Source organism: Canis lupus, chromosome X (genome assembly GCF_003254725.2).
Source record: "Canis lupus dingo isolate Sandy chromosome X, ASM325472v2, whole genome shotgun sequence".
NCBI lineage: Eukaryota > Metazoa > Chordata > Mammalia > Carnivora > Canidae > Canis > Canis lupus.
In genome coordinates, this window is record NC_064281.1 from 9,924,190 (window position 1) to 9,944,908 (window position 20,719).

The 20,719-nt window shown below is 63.9% G+C and overlaps 1 protein-coding gene across 12 annotated transcripts in view; it reads left to right on the forward strand.

The window, feature by feature from the left end:
• The window catches only part of EGFL6 (EGF like domain multiple 6), a 242,542-nt gene that overhangs the window by 139,624 nt on the left and 82,199 nt on the right, over positions 1-20,719 (forward strand). For 10 of the 12 annotated variants that reach the window (XM_035711858.2, XM_049107435.1, XM_035711859.2 and 7 more), the window contains 2 exons: positions 17,037-17,181; positions 19,351-19,437. The gene's annotated coding sequence lies outside the window, so the exon portion shown is untranslated. The remainder of the gene's footprint in view (positions 1-17,036; positions 17,182-19,350; positions 19,438-20,719) is intronic. The other 2 variants (XM_035711861.2, XM_035711865.2) reach the window with 1 other exon arrangement.

Consider the following 20,719-nt stretch of genomic DNA (forward strand, 5'->3'; position numbering starts at 1 on the left):
GTTGTCCCCCCACAGCCTGCGGTGCCCCCACTGCCTGTTGTGCCCCCCCCAGTTGTACCCCCCCCCCCCGCCTATTGTACTCATCCTGCCTGCCGTATTCCCGCAGCCTGCGCCGTGCCCACTGCCTGCAATACTCCCTGAGGCCACTGCCGCCGCCTGTGCCCTGTGCTGCTCCCCAACGTGCTCACCCCACGGCGACCTGTGCTGCTCCCACTGGCCTGTGCTGGTTCTTCGGCCACCGTTGCCCTTTGGCCTGCACTGCATCCTCTGGCCTGCGCCGTTCCCTCCGGGCACCGCTGCTCCCTCTGGCCACCGCTGCTGCCTACGGTCTGCGCTGCTCTGACCGACCTCCGCTCGCTCCGCACAGTGACGTGCGCTGCTCTGCCTGGCCTGGGCTGCTTCCTTCAGCCCCCGCCGCTCCATTGGCCTGCGCTGCTCCCTCTCGCCTGCGCTGCTCCCTCTGGCCACCGCCGCTCCCTATGATCTTTGCTGCTCTGATCGACCTGCGCTGCTCCCACTGGCCCGTGCCGCTTCCTCAGGCCGCCATGCTCCATTCGCCTGCCGTGCTCCCGTTGGCCACCGCTGCTGCCGATGGTGCGTGCTGCCCTGACCGGCCTGTGCTGCTCCCACGGCCTGTCGTGCTCCCACCGCGTGTCGGGCTCCCACTGCCTTTTGAAGATCCCCCTGCCTGTTGCGTGCCCACTGCCTTTGGTGCGCCCGCTGGCTTCTGAGCTCCCGCGGCCTGTTGAGCGTCCACTGCCCGCTGTGGGCCCGCTGCCTGCGCCGCGCCCGCCATCTCTTCTGCGCCCACCGCCTTCGCTGACCGTCTGGCCACCGCCGCACTCTATGGCCTGCGCTGCTCCATCCGACCTGCGTTGCTCACGCTCACCTGCGCTGCTCCGATTGGCCTGGGCTGCTGCTTCCTTAAGCCACGGGGGCTCCGTTGGCCTGCGCTGCTCCCCGTGGCCACCGCTGCACCCTCAGCCGCCACTTCTCCCTCTGGCCACCGCTGCTTCCCGTAGTCTCCGCTGCTCTGAGCAACCTGCGTTGCGCACGCCTGCCCTGCTCTGTTCCCACTGGCCTGGGCTGCTTCCTCGGGCCGTCGTGCTCCATCGGCCTGCCCTGCCCTCGCTGGCCACCGCCGCTGCCGGTGGTGTGCGCTGCTCCGACCGGCCTGGGCCGCTCCCACTGCCTGCTGCGCTCCCGCTGCCTGCTGCACGCCCGCTGCCTGCGCTCGCCAGCTGCCCTGCGCTGCTTCCTCCTGGCACCCCTGCTGCCTGTCTTCTGTGCTGCTCTGACCGGCCTGTGCTGCTCCCACTGCCTGTTGTCCCCCCCACTGCCTGTTGTGTCCCCACTGCCTGTTGTCCCCCCACTGCCTGCCGTGCTCCCCCTGCCTGCTGTCCTCCCACACTGCCTGCTGTCCTCCCCCTGCCTGCCGTCCTCCCCCTGCCTGCAATACTCCCTGAGGCCACTGCTGCTGCCTGTGCTCTGTGCTGCTCCCCAGCCTGGTCTCCCCGCAGTGACCTGTGCTGCCCCCACTGGCCTGCGCTGCTGCCTGTTACCTGTGCTGCTCTGAGCAGCCCGCAGTGCTGCCGCTGCCTGCTGTGCCCCCACTGCCCGTCGTCGTCACTGCCTGTTGTGCGCCCACTGCCGGCTGAGGTCCCACAGCCCGCTGTGCTCCCGCTGCCCGCGCCGCGCCCTCTGCCTGTGCCGCGCCACTGCCTGCGCTCCTCCTTCCGGGCCCCGCTGCTCCCTCCGCTACTGCCATCAGCCTGCGCTGCTCCTAACGCCCTGCGCTGCTCCCACCACCCTGCCCTGCTCCCGTGGGATGCACTCCTCCCTCTGGCTTGCGCCGCTCCCTTTGCTTTGCGCTGCTCCCTCTGCTCTGCGCTGCTGCTGCTGCTGCTCCGTGTGGCCTTCCTCCTCCCTCTCACCTCCGCTGCTCCCCCCGGTCTGCGCCGCTCCCCCAAGGCTGCGCTGCTCCCTGCAGCCTGTCCGCCGGCCCCCCTGCGCTGCTTCTTGACTCCGCTTCTCTCTGTCTCTCGCCTGTGCTGCTCCCACTGATCTGCGCTGCTCCCGCGGACCTCTGTTGCTCCCTGTGTCTTGCGCTCCTTCGCTCCTTCCGCAGGCGTGCGCTTCCGCCTCCCGGCTGAGCTGCTTCCTCTGGCCCGCGCTGCTCCCTCCGGCCTGCGCTGCACCCCCAGGCCCGCGCTGCTCCCCCTGCCTTGCGCTGCACCCACCGCGCTGCGCTCCCTCCGCGGCCCGCGCTGCACCCGCAGGCCTGCGCTGCTCCCTATGCCCAGCGCTGCTCCCTAAGCCCTGCGTTGCTGCCTCACGCCTGCGCTGCTCCCCCTGCCCTGCGCTGCACCCACCGCGCTGCTCCCCCAGCCCTGCTCTGCTCCCTATGCCCTGCGCTGCTCCTTGTGGCCTTTGCACCTCCCTCTCCCCTCCACCCCTCCCTCCGGCCTGTGCTGCTCCCTCCGCGGCCCGCGCTGCACCCCCAGGCCTGCCTGCGCTGCTCCCTATGCCCAGCGCCGCTCCCTTCGTCCTGCGCTGCTGCCTCACGCCTGCGCTGCTCCCCCTGCCCTGCGCTGCACCCATCGCCCTGCGCTCCCTCCGCGGCCCGCGCTGCTCCCTCCGGCCTGCGCTGCTGCCCCAGCCCTGCGCTGCTCCCTATGTCCTGCGCTGCTCCTTCTGGCCTTTGCTCCTCCCTCTGCCCTCCACCCTGTCCCTCCGGCCCGTGCTGCTCCCTCTCATGTGCGCTGCTCCTTCCACTGCTCCCTGCGGCCTGCGCTGCCCCCCCTGCCCTGCTCGCCTGCGCTGCTCGCTCTGCCCCGCGCTGCTCCCTCTCCCCCCGCCCCGCTCTCCTCTCTGTGGTGTGCGCCGCTCCCTCCGGCCCGTGCTGCTCCGTCCTTCCTGCCCTGCTCTCTGCCGCCTGCGCTGCCTCTGGTCTCCGCTTCACCCTCTGGCCGCCTCTGCTGCGTCAGGTCGGTGCTGCTCCGACCGCATGTGCTGCTCCCACTGCCCGTTGTCCTCCCACTGCCCGCTGCGGGCCCACAGCCCGCTGTGCGCCCACTGCCTGCGCGGCGCCGACGACATGCTCTGCGCCAAGGCCTGCACTGCCACCACAGACTGTGTTGCGCCCGCTGCCTTCGCTGCCCGTCTGGCCACCGCTGCACCCTGTGGCCTGGGCTGCTCCGTCCGACCTGCGTGGCACCCGCTCCCCTGCGCCGCTCTGACTGGCCCGGGCTGCTTCCTTAAGCCACCAGAGCTCCATCGGCCTGCGCTGCTCCCTCTGGCCACCGCCGCTACCTAGGGTCTGCGCTGCTCTGACCGACGTGCGCCGCTCCCACGGGCCCGTGCTGCTTCCTCAGGCCGCCATGCTCCACTGGCCCGCCGTGCTCCCGTTGGCCGACGCTGCTGCCGAGGATCTGCGTTTCTCTGACCGGCCTCTGCTGCTCCCCCTGCCTGTTGTGCCGCCACTGCCTGTTGTGCTCCCGCGGCTCGTTGCCTCCCCACTGCCGGTTGTGATCCCAACGCCTGCTGTCCCCTCACTGCCTGCTGTGTTCCCGCCGCCTGTCGCGCGCCCACTGCCTGCCGTGCTCCCGAAGCCTGCTGCACGCCCGCTGCGTGCGCTGCGCCACTGCCTGCGCTCGCCAACTGGCCTGGACGGCTTCCTCCTGGCACCCCTGCTGCCTAGGACCTGTGCTGCTCTGACCGGCCTGTGCTGCTCCCACTGCCTGTTGTGCCCCCCTACAGCCTGTTGTGCCCCCCCCCACAGCCTGTTGTGCCCCCCACAGCCTGCTGTCCCCCCACAGGCTGTGGTGCCCCCACTGCCTGTTGTGCCCCCCCACAGCCTGTTGTGCCCCCCACTGCCTGTTGTCCCCCCACAGGCTGTGGTGCCCCCACTACTTGTTGTCTCCCCACAGCCTGTTGTGCCCCCCACAGCCTCTTGTCCCCCCACAGGCTGTGGTGCCCCCACTACTTGTTGTCTCCCCACAGCCTGTTGTGCCCCCCACAGCCTGTTGTCTCCCCACAGCCTGTTGTTGTGCCCCCACTGCCTGTGGTCCCCCACAGCCTGTGGTGCCCCCACTGCCTGTTGTCCCCCTCACAGCCTGTGGTGCCCCCACTGCCTGTTGTCCCCCCACAGCCTGTGGTGCCCCCCTGCCTGTTGTCCCCCCACAGCCTGTGTTGCCCCCCTGCCTGTTGTGCCCCCCCAGCCTGTTGTGCCCCCCAAAGCCTGTTGTCCCCCCACAGCCTGCGGTGCCCCCACTGCCTGTTGTGCCCCCCCCAGTTGTACCCCCCCCCCCCGCCTATTGTACTCATCCTGCCTGCCGTATTCCCGCAGCCTGCGCCGTGCCCACTGCCTGCAATACTCCCTGAGGCCACTGCCGCCGCCTGTGCCCTGTGCTGCTCCCCAACGTGCTCACCCCACGGCGACCTGTGCTGCTCCCACTGGCCTGTGCTGGTTCTTCGGCCACCGTTGCCCTTTGGCCTGCACTGCATCCTCTGGCCTGCGCCGTTCCCTCCGGGCACCGCTGCTCCCTCTGGCCACCGCTGCTGCCTACGGTCTGCGCTGCTCTGACCGACCTCCGCTCGCTCCGCACAGTGACGTGCGCTGCTCTGCCTGGCCTGGGCTGCTTCCTTCAGCCCCCGCCGCTCCATTGGCCTGCGCTGCTCCCTCTCGCCTGCGCTGCTCCCTCTGGCCACCGCCGCTCCCTATGATCTTTGCTGCTCTGATCGACCTGCGCTGCTCCCACTGGCCCGTGCCGCTTCCTCAGGCCGCCATGCTCCATTCGCCTGCCGTGCTCCCGTTGGCCACCGCTGCTGCCGATGGTGCGTGCTGCCCTGACCGGCCTGTGCTGCTCCCACGGCCTGTCGTGCTCCCACCGCGTGTCGGGCTCCCACTGCCTTTTGAAGATCCCCCTGCCTGTTGCGTGCCCACTGCCTTTGGTGCGCCCGCTGGCTTCTGAGCTCCCGCGGCCTGTTGAGCGTCCACTGCCCGCTGTGGGCCCGCTGCCTGCGCCGCGCCCGCCATCTCTTCTGCGCCCACCGCCTTCGCTGACCGTCTGGCCACCGCCGCACTCTATGGCCTGCGCTGCTCCATCCGACCTGCGTTGCTCACGCTCACCTGCGCTGCTCCGATTGGCCTGGGCTGCTGCTTCCTTAAGCCACGGGGGCTCCGTTGGCCTGCGCTGCTCCCCGTGGCCACCGCTGCACCCTCAGCCGCCACTTCTCCCTCTGGCCACCGCTGCTTCCCGTAGTCTCCGCTGCTCTGAGCAACCTGCGTTGCGCACGCCTGCCCTGCTCTGTTCCCACTGGCCTGGGCTGCTTCCTCGGGCCGTCGTGCTCCATCGGCCTGCCCTGCCCTCGCTGGCCACCGCCGCTGCCGGTGGTGTGCGCTGCTCCGACCGGCCTGGGCCGCTCCCACTGCCTGCTGCGCTCCCGCTGCCTGCTGCACGCCCGCTGCCTGCGCTCGCCAGCTGCCCTGCGCTGCTTCCTCCTGGCACCCCTGCTGCCTGTCTTCTGTGCTGCTCTGACCGGCCTGTGCTGCTCCCACTGCCTGTTGTCCCCCCCACTGCCTGTTGTGTCCCCACTGCCTGTTGTCCCCCCACTGCCTGCCGTGCTCCCCCTGCCTGCTGTCCTCCCACACTGCCTGCTGTCCTCCCCCTGCCTGCCGTCCTCCCCCTGCCTGCAATACTCCCTGAGGCCACTGCTGCTGCCTGTGCTCTGTGCTGCTCCCCAGCCTGGTCTCCCCGCAGTGACCTGTGCTGCCCCCACTGGCCTGCGCTGCTGCCTGTTACCTGTGCTGCTCTGAGCAGCCCGCAGTGCTGCCGCTGCCTGCTGTGCCCCCACTGCCCGTCGTCGTCACTGCCTGTTGTGCGCCCACTGCCGGCTGAGGTCCCACAGCCCGCTGTGCTCCCGCTGCCCGCGCCGCGCCCTCTGCCTGTGCCGCGCCACTGCCTGCGCTCCTCCTTCCGGGCCCCGCTGCTCCCTCCGCTACTGCCATCAGCCTGCGCTGCTCCTAACGCCCTGCGCTGCTCCCACCACCCTGCCCTGCTCCCGTGGGATGCACTCCTCCCTCTGGCTTGCGCCGCTCCCTTTGCTTTGCGCTGCTCCCTCTGCTCTGCGCTGCTGCTGCTGCTGCTCCGTGTGGCCTTCCTCCTCCCTCTCACCTCCGCTGCTCCCCCCGGTCTGCGCCGCTCCCCCAAGGCTGCGCTGCTCCCTGCAGCCTGTCCGCCGGCCCCCCCTGCGCTGCTTCTTGACTCCGCTTCTCTCTGTCTCTCGCCTGTGCTGCTCCCACTGATCTGCGCTGCTCCCGCGGACCTCTGTTGCTCCCTGTGTCTTGCGCTCCTTCGCTCCTTCCGCAGGCGTGCGCTTCCGCCTCCCGGCTGAGCTGCTTCCTCTGGCCCGCGCTGCTCCCTCCGGCCTGCGCTGCACCCCCAGGCCCGCGCTGCTCCCCCTGCCTTGCGCTGCACCCACCGCGCTGCGCTCCCTCCGCGGCCCGCGCTGCACCCGCAGGCCTGCGCTGCTCCCTATGCCCAGCGCTGCTCCCTAAGCCCTGCGTTGCTGCCTCACGCCTGCGCTGCTCCCCCTGCCCTGCGCTGCACCCACCGCGCTGCTCCCCCAGCCCTGCTCTGCTCCCTATGCCCTGCGCTGCTCCTTGTGGCCTTTGCACCTCCCTCTCCCCTCCACCCCTCCCTCCGGCCTGTGCTGCTCCCTCCGCGGCCCGCGCTGCACCCCCAGGCCTGCCTGCGCTGCTCCCTATGCCCAGCGCCGCTCCCTTCGTCCTGCGCTGCTGCCTCACGCCTGCGCTGCTCCCCCTGCCCTGCGCTGCACCCATCGCCCTGCGCTCCCTCCGCGGCCCGCGCTGCTCCCTCCGGCCTGCGCTGCTGCCCCAGCCCTGCGCTGCTCCCTATGTCCTGCGCTGCTCCTTCTGGCCTTTGCTCCTCCCTCTGCCCTCCACCCTGTCCCTCCGGCCCGTGCTGCTCCCTCTCATGTGCGCTGCTCCTTCCACTGCTCCCTGCGGCCTGCGCTGCCCCCCCTGCCCTGCTCGCCTGCGCTGCTCGCTCTGCCCCGCGCTGCTCGCTCTGCCCCGCGCTGCTCCCTCTCCCCCCGCCCCGCTCTCCTCTCTGTGGTGTGCGCCGCTCCCTCCGGCCCGTGCTGCTCCGTCCTTCCTGCCCTGCTCTCTGCCGCCTGCGCTGCCTCTGGTCTCCGCTTCACCCTCTGGCCGCCTCTGCTGCGTCAGGTCGGTGCTGCTCCGACCGCATGTGCTGCTCCCACTGCCCGTTGTCCTCCCACTGCCCGCTGCGGGCCCACAGCCCGCTGTGCGCCCACTGCCTGCGCGGCGCCGACGACATGCTCTGCGCCAAGGCCTGCACTGCCACCACAGACTGTGTTGCGCCCGCTGCCTTCGCTGCCCGTCTGGCCACCGCTGCACCCTGTGGCCTGGGCTGCTCCGTCCGACCTGCGTGGCACCCGCTCCCCTGCGCCGCTCTGACTGGCCCGGGCTGCTTCCTTAAGCCACCAGAGCTCCATCGGCCTGCGCTGCTCCCTCTGGCCACCGCCGCTACCTAGGGTCTGCGCTGCTCTGACCGACGTGCGCCGCTCCCACGGGCCCGTGCTGCTTCCTCAGGCCGCCATGCTCCACTGGCCCGCCGTGCTCCCGTTGGCCGACGCTGCTGCCGAGGATCTGCGTTTCTCTGACCGGCCTCTGCTGCTCCCCCTGCCTGTTGTGCCGCCACTGCCTGTTGTGCTCCCGCGGCTCGTTGCCTCCCCACTGCCGGTTGTGATCCCAACGCCTGCTGTCCCCTCACTGCCTGCTGTGTTCCCGCCGCCTGTCGCGCGCCCACTGCCTGCCGTGCTCCCGAAGCCTGCTGCACGCCCGCTGCGTGCGCTGCGCCACTGCCTGCGCTCGCCAACTGGCCTGGACGGCTTCCTCCTGGCACCCCTGCTGCCTAGGACCTGTGCTGCTCTGACCGGCCTGTGCTGCTCCCACTGCCTGTTGTGCCCCCCTACAGCCTGTTGTGCCCCCCCCACAGCCTGTTGTGCCCCCCACAGCCTGCTGTCCCCCCACAGGCTGTGGTGCCCCCACTGCCTGTTGTGCCCCCCCACAGCCTGTTGTGCCCCCCACTGCCTGTTGTCCCCCCACAGGCTGTGGTGCCCCCACTACTTGTTGTCTCCCCACAGCCTGTTGTGCCCCCCACAGCCTCTTGTCCCCCCACAGGCTGTGGTGCCCCCACTACTTGTTGTCTCCCCACAGCCTGTTGTGCCCCCCACAGCCTGTTGTCTCCCCACAGCCTGTTGTTGTGCCCCCACTGCCTGTGGTCCCCCACAGCCTGTGGTGCCCCCACTGCCTGTTGTCCCCCTCACAGCCTGTGGTGCCCCCACTGCCTGTTGTCCCCCCACAGCCTGTGGTGCCCCCCTGCCTGTTGTCCCCCCACAGCCTGTGTTGCCCCCCTGCCTGTTGTGCCCCCCCAGCCTGTTGTGCCCCCCAAAGCCTGTTGTCCCCCCACAGCCTGCGGTGCCCCCACTGCCTGTTGTGCCCCCCCCAGTTGTACCCCCCCCCCCGCCTATTGTACTCATCCTGCCTGCCGTATTCCCGCAGCCTGCGCCGTGCCCACTGCCTGCAATACTCCCTGAGGCCACTGCCGCCGCCTGTGCCCTGTGCTGCTCCCCAACGTGCTCACCCCACGGCGACCTGTGCTGCTCCCACTGGCCTGTGCTGGTTCTTCGGCCACCGTTGCCCTTTGGCCTGCACTGCATCCTCTGGCCTGCGCCGTTCCCTCCGGGCACCGCTGCTCCCTCTGGCCACCGCTGCTGCCTACGGTCTGCGCTGCTCTGACCGACCTCCGCTCGCTCCGCACAGTGACGTGCGCTGCTCTGCCTGGCCTGGGCTGCTTCCTTCAGCCCCCGCCGCTCCATTGGCCTGCGCTGCTCCCTCTCGCCTGCGCTGCTCCCTCTGGCCACCGCCGCTCCCTATGATCTTTGCTGCTCTGATCGACCTGCGCTGCTCCCACTGGCCCGTGCCGCTTCCTCAGGCCGCCATGCTCCATTCGCCTGCCGTGCTCCCGTTGGCCACCGCTGCTGCCGATGGTGCGTGCTGCCCTGACCGGCCTGTGCTGCTCCCACGGCCTGTCGTGCTCCCACCGCGTGTCGGGCTCCCACTGCCTTTTGAAGATCCCCCTGCCTGTTGCGTGCCCACTGCCTTTGGTGCGCCCGCTGGCTTCTGAGCTCCCGCGGCCTGTTGAGCGTCCACTGCCCGCTGTGGGCCCGCTGCCTGCGCCGCGCCCGCCATCTCTTCTGCGCCCACCGCCTTCGCTGACCGTCTGGCCACCGCCGCACTCTATGGCCTGCGCTGCTCCATCCGACCTGCGTTGCTCACGCTCACCTGCGCTGCTCCGATTGGCCTGGGCTGCTGCTTCCTTAAGCCACGGGGGCTCCGTTGGCCTGCGCTGCTCCCCGTGGCCACCGCTGCACCCTCAGCCGCCACTTCTCCCTCTGGCCACCGCTGCTTCCCGTAGTCTCCGCTGCTCTGAGCAACCTGCGTTGCGCACGCCTGCCCTGCTCTGTTCCCACTGGCCTGGGCTGCTTCCTCGGGCCGTCGTGCTCCATCGGCCTGCCCTGCCCTCGCTGGCCACCGCCGCTGCCGGTGGTGTGCGCTGCTCCGACCGGCCTGGGCCGCTCCCACTGCCTGCTGCGCTCCCGCTGCCTGCTGCACGCCCGCTGCCTGCGCTCGCCAGCTGCCCTGCGCTGCTTCCTCCTGGCACCCCTGCTGCCTGTCTTCTGTGCTGCTCTGACCGGCCTGTGCTGCTCCCACTGCCTGTTGTCCCCCCCACTGCCTGTTGTGTCCCCACTGCCTGTTGTCCCCCCACTGCCTGCCGTGCTCCCCCTGCCTGCTGTCCTCCCACACTGCCTGCTGTCCTCCCCCTGCCTGCCGTCCTCCCCCTGCCTGCAATACTCCCTGAGGCCACTGCTGCTGCCTGTGCTCTGTGCTGCTCCCCAGCCTGGTCTCCCCGCAGTGACCTGTGCTGCCCCCACTGGCCTGCGCTGCTGCCTGTTACCTGTGCTGCTCTGAGCAGCCCGCAGTGCTGCCGCTGCCTGCTGTGCCCCCACTGCCCGTCGTCGTCACTGCCTGTTGTGCGCCCACTGCCGGCTGAGGTCCCACAGCCCGCTGTGCTCCCGCTGCCCGCGCCGCGCCCTCTGCCTGTGCCGCGCCACTGCCTGCGCTCCTCCTTCCGGGCCCCGCTGCTCCCTCCGCTACTGCCATCAGCCTGCGCTGCTCCTAACGCCCTGCGCTGCTCCCACCACCCTGCCCTGCTCCCGTGGGATGCACTCCTCCCTCTGGCTTGCGCCGCTCCCTTTGCTTTGCGCTGCTCCCTCTGCTCTGCGCTGCTGCTGCTGCTGCTCCGTGTGGCCTTCCTCCTCCCTCTCACCTCCGCTGCTCCCCCCGGTCTGCGCCGCTCCCCCAAGGCTGCGCTGCTCCCTGCAGCCTGTCCGCCGGCCCCCCTGCGCTGCTTCTTGACTCCGCTTCTCTCTGTCTCTCGCCTGTGCTGCTCCCACTGATCTGCGCTGCTCCCGCGGACCTCTGTTGCTCCCTGTGTCTTGCGCTCCTTCGCTCCTTCCGCAGGCGTGCGCTTCCGCCTCCCGGCTGAGCTGCTTCCTCTGGCCCGCGCTGCTCCCTCCGGCCTGCGCTGCACCCCCAGGCCCGCGCTGCTCCCCCTGCCTTGCGCTGCACCCACCGCGCTGCGCTCCCTCCGCGGCCCGCGCTGCACCCGCAGGCCTGCGCTGCTCCCTATGCCCAGCGCTGCTCCCTAAGCCCTGCGTTGCTGCCTCACGCCTGCGCTGCTCCCCCTGCCCTGCGCTGCACCCACCGCGCTGCTCCCCCAGCCCTGCTCTGCTCCCTATGCCCTGCGCTGCTCCTTGTGGCCTTTGCACCTCCCTCTCCCCTCCACCCCTCCCTCCGGCCTGTGCTGCTCCCTCCGCGGCCCGCGCTGCACCCCCAGGCCTGCCTGCGCTGCTCCCTATGCCCAGCGCCGCTCCCTTCGTCCTGCGCTGCTGCCTCACGCCTGCGCTGCTCCCCCTGCCCTGCGCTGCACCCATCGCCCTGCGCTCCCTCCGCGGCCCGCGCTGCTCCCTCCGGCCTGCGCTGCTGCCCCAGCCCTGCGCTGCTCCCTATGTCCTGCGCTGCTCCTTCTGGCCTTTGCTCCTCCCTCTGCCCTCCACCCTGTCCCTCCGGCCCGTGCTGCTCCCTCTCATGTGCGCTGCTCCTTCCACTGCTCCCTGCGGCCTGCGCTGCCCCCCCTGCCCTGCTCGCCTGCGCTGCTCGCTCTGCCCCGCGCTGCTCGCTCTGCCCCGCGCTGCTCCCTCTCCCCCCCGCCCCGCTCTCCTCTCTGTGGTGTGCGCCGCTCCCTCCGGCCCGTGCTGCTCCGTCCTTCCTGCCCTGCTCTCTGCCGCCTGCGCTGCCTCTGGTCTCCGCTTCACCCTCTGGCCGCCTCTGCTGCGTCAGGTCGGTGCTGCTCCGACCGCATGTGCTGCTCCCACTGCCCGTTGTCCTCCCACTGCCCGCTGCGGGCCCACAGCCCGCTGTGCGCCCACTGCCTGCGCGGCGCCGACGACATGCTCTGCGCCAAGGCCTGCACTGCCACCACAGACTGTGTTGCGCCCGCTGCCTTCGCTGCCCGTCTGGCCACCGCTGCACCCTGTGGCCTGGGCTGCTCCGTCCGACCTGCGTGGCACCCGCTCCCCTGCGCCGCTCTGACTGGCCCGGGCTGCTTCCTTAAGCCACCAGAGCTCCATCGGCCTGCGCTGCTCCCTCTGGCCACCGCCGCTACCTAGGGTCTGCGCTGCTCTGACCGACGTGCGCCGCTCCCACGGGCCCGTGCTGCTTCCTCAGGCCGCCATGCTCCACTGGCCCGCCGTGCTCCCGTTGGCCGACGCTGCTGCCGAGGATCTGCGTTTCTCTGACCGGCCTCTGCTGCTCCCCCTGCCTGTTGTGCCGCCACTGCCTGTTGTGCTCCCGCGGCTCGTTGCCTCCCCACTGCCGGTTGTGATCCCAACGCCTGCTGTCCCCTCACTGCCTGCTGTGTTCCCGCCGCCTGTCGCGCGCCCACTGCCTGCCGTGCTCCCGAAGCCTGCTGCACGCCCGCTGCGTGCGCTGCGCCACTGCCTGCGCTCGCCAACTGGCCTGGACGGCTTCCTCCTGGCACCCCTGCTGCCTAGGACCTGTGCTGCTCTGACCGGCCTGTGCTGCTCCCACTGCCTGTTGTGCCCCCCTACAGCCTGTTGTGCCCCCCCCACAGCCTGTTGTGCCCCCCACAGCCTGCTGTCCCCCCACAGGCTGTGGTGCCCCCACTGCCTGTTGTGCCCCCCCACAGCCTGTTGTGCCCCCCACTGCCTGTTGTCCCCCCACAGGCTGTGGTGCCCCCACTACTTGTTGTCTCCCCACAACCTGTTGTGCCCCCCACAGCCTCTTGTCCCCCCACAGGCTGTGGTGCCCCCACTACTTGTTGTCTCCCCACAGCCTGTTGTGCCCCCCACAGCCTGTTGTCTCCCCACAGCCTGTTGTTGTGCCCCCACTGCCTGTGGTCCCCCACAGCCTGTGGTGCCCCCACTGCCTGTTGTCCCCCTCACAGCCTGTGGTGCCCCCACTGCCTGTTGTCCCCCCACAGCCTGTGGTGCCCCCCTGCCTGTTGTCCCCCCACAGCCTGTGTTGCCCCCCTGCCTGTTGTGCCCCCCCAGCCTGTTGTGCCCCCCAAAGCCTGTTGTCCCCCCACAGCCTGCCGTGCCCCCACTGCCTGTTGTGCCCCCCCCAGTTGTACCCCCCCCCCCGCCTATTGTACTCATCCTGCCTGCCGTATTCCCGCAGCCTGCGCCGTGCCCACTGCCTGCAATACTCCCTGAGGCCACTGCCGCCGCCTGTGCCCTGTGCTGCTCCCCAACGTGCTCACCCCACGGCGACCTGTGCTGCTCCCACTGGCCTGTGCTGGTTCTTCGGCCACCGTTGCCCTTTGGCCTGCACTGCATCCTCTGGCCTGCGCCGTTCCCTCCGGGCACCGCTGCTCCCTCTGGCCACCGCTGCTGCCTACGGTCTGCGCTGCTCTGACCGACCTCCGCTCGCTCCGCACAGTGACGTGCGCTGCTCTGCCTGGCCTGGGCTGCTTCCTTCAGCCCCCGCCGCTCCATTGGCCTGCGCTGCTCCCTCTCGCCTGCGCTGCTCCCTCTGGCCACCGCCGCTCCCTATGATCTTTGCTGCTCTGATCGACCTGCGCTGCTCCCACTGGCCCGTGCCGCTTCCTCAGGCCGCCATGCTCCATTCGCCTGCCGTGCTCCCGTTGGCCACCGCTGCTGCCGATGGTGCGTGCTGCCCTGACCGGCCTGTGCTGCTCCCACGGCCTGTCGTGCTCCCACCGCGTGTCGGGCTCCCACTGCCTTTTGAAGATCCCCCTGCCTGTTGCGTGCCCACTGCCTTTGGTGCGCCCGCTGGCTTCTGAGCTCCCGCGGCCTGTTGAGCGTCCACTGCCCGCTGTGGGCCCGCTGCCTGCGCCGCGCCCGCCATCTCTTCTGCGCCCACCGCCTTCGCTGACCGTCTGGCCACCGCCGCACTCTATGGCCTGCGCTGCTCCATCCGACCTGCGTTGCTCACGCTCACCTGCGCTGCTCCGATTGGCCTGGGCTGCTGCTTCCTTAAGCCACGGGGGCTCCGTTGGCCTGCGCTGCTCCCCGTGGCCACCGCTGCACCCTCAGCCGCCACTTCTCCCTCTGGCCACCGCTGCTTCCCGTAGTCTCCGCTGCTCTGAGCAACCTGCGTTGCGCACGCCTGCCCTGCTCTGTTCCCACTGGCCTGGGCTGCTTCCTCGGGCCGTCGTGCTCCATCGGCCTGCCCTGCCCTCGCTGGCCACCGCCGCTGCCGGTGGTGTGCGCTGCTCCGACCGGCCTGGGCCGCTCCCACTGCCTGCTGCGCTCCCGCTGCCTGCTGCACGCCCGCTGCCTGCGCTCGCCAGCTGCCCTGCGCTGCTTCCTCCTGGCACCCCTGCTGCCTGTCTTCTGTGCTGCTCTGACCGGCCTGTGCTGCTCCCACTGCCTGTTGTCCCCCCCACTGCCTGTTGTGTCCCCACTGCCTGTTGTCCCCCCACTGCCTGCCGTGCTCCCCCTGCCTGCTGTCCTCCCACACTGCCTGCTGTCCTCCCCCTGCCTGCCGTCCTCCCCCTGCCTGCAATACTCCCTGAGGCCACTGCTGCTGCCTGTGCTCTGTGCTGCTCCCCAGCCTGGTCTCCCCGCAGTGACCTGTGCTGCCCCCACTGGCCTGCGCTGCTGCCTGTTACCTGTGCTGCTCTGAGCAGCCCGCAGTGCTGCCGCTGCCTGCTGTGCCCCCACTGCCCGTCGTCGTCACTGCCTGTTGTGCGCCCACTGCCGGCTGAGGTCCCACAGCCCGCTGTGCTCCCACTGCCCGCGCCGCGCCCTCTGCCTGTGCCGCGCCACTTCCTGCCCTTCTCCTTCAGCCTGTCCACTTGCCCAGCCTGTGCTGCTTCTTGACTCTGCTCCTCTCTCTCTCTCTCTTCTCTCTCTCCTGTGCTGCTCCCCCTGATCTGCCCTGCTCCCATGGACCTCTCTTGCTCCCTTTGTCTTGTTCTCTTTTCGCAGGCATGAGCTTCCACGTCTGGCCTGTGGTGCTCCCTCCTGCCTGCTGTGCAGGCTCCTTCCTGTGCTGCTTCATGTCTCTGCTTGTCCCTCTTGCCTGGGTTCCTGCCTCCTGTGTGCGCTGCTGTCTCTGGTTTGTTCTCCTCCCTCTGTCCTGCGCTGCTCCCCGTGCCCTGCCTAGGCTGCTCCTTTTGCCTGGTCTTATTCCCTTTGTTCTGAGCTTCTCCCTCCTGCCTGAGCTGCTCCCTATGTCCTGCCCTGCACCCCCAGGCCTGCGCTGCTCCCCATGGCCTGCACTTCTCCCTCCGTCCTGCCCTGCTCTTTGTGCCTTCGCTGTTCCCCCTGCCCTGTGCTGCTCCCCCTGCCCTGCCTCACTCACTCAGGCCTGCGCCGCTCCCTCTGCCAGGCCTTTTTCCCTTTGTCCTGTGCTGGTGCCTCCTTCCCATGCTGCTCCCTCTGCCCTGTGCTCCTTCCTTCAGCCTGCACTGTTCCCTCCACTGCTCCCACTTGCCTGCGGATCTCTCACTGGCCTGTGCTTCTCCCTCCAGCCTACCCTGCTCCCTCCCCCTGTGCTGCTCCCCTGGCTTGTGTTTGTCCCTCAGTCCTGTGAGGCTCTCTCTGTCCTGCACTGCTCTGTCTGACCAGTGTTGCTTTCCCCAGCCTGACTGCTCTTTCCGGTGCTGCTACTCCCTCCGGCCTGCGCTGCTCTCCCGACTGCACTGCTCCTTCTCATCACCGCTGCTCCCTTTGGCCATGCTGCTTGCTCTGGCCTCCACTGCTGCTTCTTGTCTCTGTTGCTCCTACTCCCCACTGCTGTTTCCTCTGGCTCTGGTGTTCCTTCTGTCCTGCCCTGCTCCGTCTCCCCTGCCCTCCTCCCACTGGCCTTGGCTATTCCCATTGGCCTGTGGAGCTCTCTCCAGTCTCTGCTACTCCCTATGGCCTCCACTACTTCCTCAGGCCAGTGCTGCTCTTACCAGCCTGCACTGCTGCAGCCGGCCTGCGCTGCTTCCTCAGGCTACTGCTGCTGCCTCAGGCCCGTGATGCTGCCTCAAGTTTGCACTGCTGCTTCTTGCCTGCCTTCTTTCCAGAGGCCTCCTTTGCTCCCTCTGGCCTACACTGTTCCCACTGGTGTCTGCTTCTCCTATTGGCCTGCCCTTCTCTCTCTGGCCTCCAGTACTCTCTCAGGCCTGCAACCCTCCTTCAGACTAGACTCTGCTCCCTCAGACCACCCCTGCTCCCTCTGGCCTGGCCTGTGCGCCTCTCTCTGGCCTGTGCCTCTCCCTTAGTCCCCTGCTGCTCCCACTGGCCTCTGTTGCTGCCTGTCACCTCTGCTGATACCTTGGTCTCCACTGCTGCCATGGGCCTTTGTTGCTGCTGCTGGTCCTCCCTACTGCCAGGACCTTCTGGTGCCACTGCCTAACTGCCCTTTTCCTCAATATTCTCCATTGTCTCCAAATTTTTTGTTGTTGTTTCTGATAATGTCCTATTGTCGCATTTCTCTTCTACGCACCACTACCTTGTTCCGGCGTCTCCCACAGTCCCCCCTTCTTTCTCCACTAGACTCTGCTTACTCCTGAGTGGAAGGCTGGACTCCCTCCCCCAACCCTAAGATCATGTGCTGAGCTGTAATCAATAGGCAGACGCTTAACTGACTGAGCCTCCCAGTTACCCCTGAAGCTTGGGGATATCTTTTTTTTTTTAATAATAAATTTATTTTTTATTGGTGTTCATTTTCCCAACATACAGAATAACACCCAGTGCTCATTGCTTGGGGATATCTTAATCTAATGTTCTCTGTATCAGTGCTGGTAACAATGCAGATTACCCACAGTTGCTAGTTCACACTGTTCTCTCTGTGATGAGGAAAGAACCCTGTGCCACAAGAGAAAGCAATTTACTTCATCAAGAAAGTTGCTATGAAAAAGTCTTACGAACTAAGTCCTGCCTGGTAACATCAGATTTATGTTCTATTACAAGGTTCTTATCCCAGTTTCGACTTGCACTTGAGTCGCTCTGCCCTTAACTCACGGTCTAGATCCTGTTATATAATGAAGCAGTTGCTGAGTCAGTAGCAGGTACTAAAGGGATACAGGAATCAATGACCTGAAAAACCTCATTTACCCAAGAAATAGCTCAAAGAAAGCGAAACAAGTAGTTTGACAGAGATGGAGGATAGTACTGCTGCTCTACGTGTGGCTGTGTGGTTTGCATCTCCTGGGAGCTTGTTAGAAATGCAGAATCTCAGCCTCACACCCAGCCCCCCAACCCCCTGAACCAGAGTCCAAGTCTGCGTTGTAACGGATCTGTGTGCACAGTACAGATTGAGGGCTTTGGATACAGCCTCAATGTGGTTGTCAGGAAAGACTCCAAGGAGGTGACATTTGAATGTTGAGCAGGACCCAGCCATGTAAATATCGGGACAAAGAGTTGTCCGAACAATGGGAACAGCAAAGGAGATCTTTCCACCATCAGAGTGAAGAAGACCAGTGGAGCCCTCGCAGAGTGTGGCCTGAGTGAAGCACGTTCCTAAGACAGAGCCAGGTACCGCTCGCCCCCCCTTCCCCCCCCTTGTAGTCCAGGGATCCTTACTCACCGGGGCCCACCCTCTACATTCAGAGGCCCTGTGTGTCTACATCACATCTCTATCGAGGACTGGGCTGCCTCACTCATTGATATAAATGCTACAAATCACACCCTCCCAGAGGTTATGATTATTTAGTATTTTCAATAGTATAGCAACTACAGAGCATATGCTATTGCTAATCCCATTTTTTGTGCTTTCTAATGATAGTCTTTTCTCAAATTCCTAGAAAAATTAATTTTCACTTGCTTTACCATTCAAAGAATGCTCTAAGATTGTGGATAACTATCTTTTAATTTAGATCAGCCCCAACTTAGTATCTGAACTCCAGCTTCATGCTTCTGGATGTACACAGGACATCACCTGTTGAATGATTCTCTAACTTAGAGCTGAACCCATTTAGGTCTAGACTCTATTTCTCTTACAAATACAATGCCTTTGTTTATTTTCAGGCTTATTTTTTGTGGGACGTTTCCAAAAGAAAAGTTTAAAATCACCTTTGACTTTTCCTACTCTTTTATCATTTATACCCATTATGTTATCAACTCTTACTGGGTTGGTTTTGGTTTTTCTTTGTTGTTGGTTTTTTTTCCTCCTTTGACCCTTTCCCTCAATTCCTACCACCAAAACCCCGAATCCTCCATTTTTCCAACAAGGTCTAGGCTCTCCACACCCATAGATTATAGTCCCTGGGACTCCCATTTCTAGGAATGAACAGGACACCTTGATGCGGTCTTAAAATGATTGTTGCCTCTTAGACTTCAGGGTGAAATGGTCTGTCTCGTATTTCTCCAGAAGTAAAATGCAGCCAGGGCACCTGGCTGGCTCAATTGGTAGAATATGCAACTCATGATCTTGGGGTTTTGAGTTCAAATCCCACATGGAGTGTAGAGATTATAAAGACACACTTTAATGAAAAACAGAAAACAGCTCTAAACTCAGGATAGCATCTCCACAACATAGAAATCATGGGATGCTGTCAAAATGTGTTTTTTTATTTCAAATACCAGTCCAACCTCCATCAGCTCTAATCTTCCCACCCAAAAAAACAAAACAAAACAAAACAAAAAACCTTTAAGCTCTCTAAAGTCTAACATTCCTGCCACTAGGTTTCTCTCCAAATAAAGCTGCTTTCTGGCAACTTAAATACCAAAGGCTCATATTAGCTACTTTCAGCAGCATAAAAAAAAAATCATTTAAGATTTTATTTATTTGACAGAGAGCACAAGGAGAGGGAGCAGTAGACAGAGGGAGAGGGAGAAGCAGGCTCTCCATAGAGCATAGAGCAGAGAGCCTAACATAGGGCTCAATCCCAGGACACTGGGATCACAACCCGAGCTGAAGGCAGACACCCAACCGACTGAGCCACCCAGGTGCCCCTAAATGATTGATTTTTGAGTGTCAACATTTATGATCCTTAGAAGCCAACATTTGCAAAACCTTTGTATTTGTGTCCTATACAACTGACCAGGACCCTTGAGACATTTTAATATGACTCCTTTTTCTTAAACATTAAGGACGGAGTGTTTACTAAAATGACAATCCTTTATCCTGACTATACAGTGGGAAAGGCATTTTAACAGGAAATAAAACCTTGTGATCCCTGATGAGGCCCTCACACCCAAAATGCTTATCAGCCAGTTAAAAGTTTGGAACTCACACTTTGGAGTAACTACTGTGTTCTGTGTTTGAGGACTTTCCACAGATAAATGTGAAGCAGTTTTGGTGTTTCCCCAACTTCTTTCCCCCAAAAACTCAGACCAAATGGGATCCTTATTCACTTAAGCTTCAGTTCCCATTATATTGTGTTCTGTTTCAAGTTGAGAAAAATGTGTCTGTGTATTAAGAATGGCTTCCTTAAACCTTTGGAAAGCTCTTTGCAGTGTAATATTTAAAATTTTTAAATTTAACTTAAAAAAATTTTTTAAATTTATTTATGATAGTCACACAGAGAGAGAGAGAGAGGCAGAGACACAGGCAGAGAGAGAAGCAGGCTCCATACACCGGGAGCCCGACGTGGGATTCGATCCCGGGTCTCCAGGATCGCGCCCTGGGCCAAAGGCAGGCGCCAAACCACTGCGCCACCCAGGGATCCCTAAATTTAACTTTAATTTAATTTAACTTTGCAGGAGACTTAAGTCTCTTCCAACTCTTACTCCGAGAGAGAGAGACCTGTCATAGCGGTGGACGAAATCATTTTCGGATTGCATGTCAAGGTTGGTTTGCTAAGACGTGGAAATGTGTAATGGCAGAAATAAAAGCATATGTAAATCTAACTGAGTGGGTCAGTAGGTGATCTTCTGAAGCAGGATCAGCAAACTATGGTCCATGGGCCATATCCTGCCCACAATCTGTTTTTGTGCATTCTGGGAACTAAATGGTTTTTACATTTTTAAACAGTTGAAAAACCAAATATTTCTCAATACATAACAATTACATGAAACAGAAATTTCTAGGTCCATAAATCTAGTTTTATTGGCACAGGACCTCATTCATTCATTTATATATAACCTGTGACTGCTTTTGTTCTACATCTGCAAAGTTGAGTAGTTAGGACAAAGACCATGGGACCTGCAAAGCCTGAATTATTTATTCTTCGGTCCGTTGCCAACAAGCTTGCCAACCCTATTACATAGGGTCATCTTTCTATTGTCCTCTTCTCTTTGAGCTGCTGTGGCCAGAGCCCTGGGTTGTCTCCCCCTCAGAAGGTACGAATAGCATGCTCCCCTTCGTGGTTAAGTTGTGTAGATCTGCAGTAGCCTAGATCTTAAGCAAAAGAGTTCTTGAGGACTGTGTATATCCTAGACCAGGGTAGGTGTAGCGCCAGTGATGACGAGACAGAGCATGGATATTTGTAGGAGATGCTTAGCGTACTCCATTCCTCTCCAGACACATGCCAGGGTGAGGGGTTGGGCTGGGGTAGGGCAGTCATGGCAGGAACATGAAGATTTGAAGATTTGCAGGCTTCTCATCTTTGTTGAGCACAATCAGTGGCCGAGCTGAGCCCACGGGTGATAAACAGAACCTCCCTGAAAGAATCTGTTCGATCAGGGTGGGTTTAGCCACCGTGTCGTGGAAAGACCATGTGGGCAGGAGGCTGTGCAGCAGGCTCCTTCAGCATTGTCGTGGGGATACTGTGGGATACGGAGCGGGTGATGAGACGGGGGGATGCTACAGTCAGCCTGTTGGACGGTGTGTGCATCTGTTTCTCTAGCCCCGATGTGTCTAGGTTCTCCAGCTTTCAGAGAGAACTCTTCATTTTCCAAATTATGGAAGCCCTCGGCCTCCTCAAATGGTGCAGTCCTGTCTTCCCAGATCCCTTCCCAGTGTGTGGGAGCTTGGGCGTTGTGGAAGAGGCCTGTGCACCCCACCCCACCCCTGCCCCCCTTTTGTCTGGGCCGTTGCTTATCTCTTTCACTGGAACATAGCTTCAGGCTCCCTGCACCTCTCACCGTGTGACTTGCAGATCCTGCAGGCCGTTACTGACCTCACACCTCT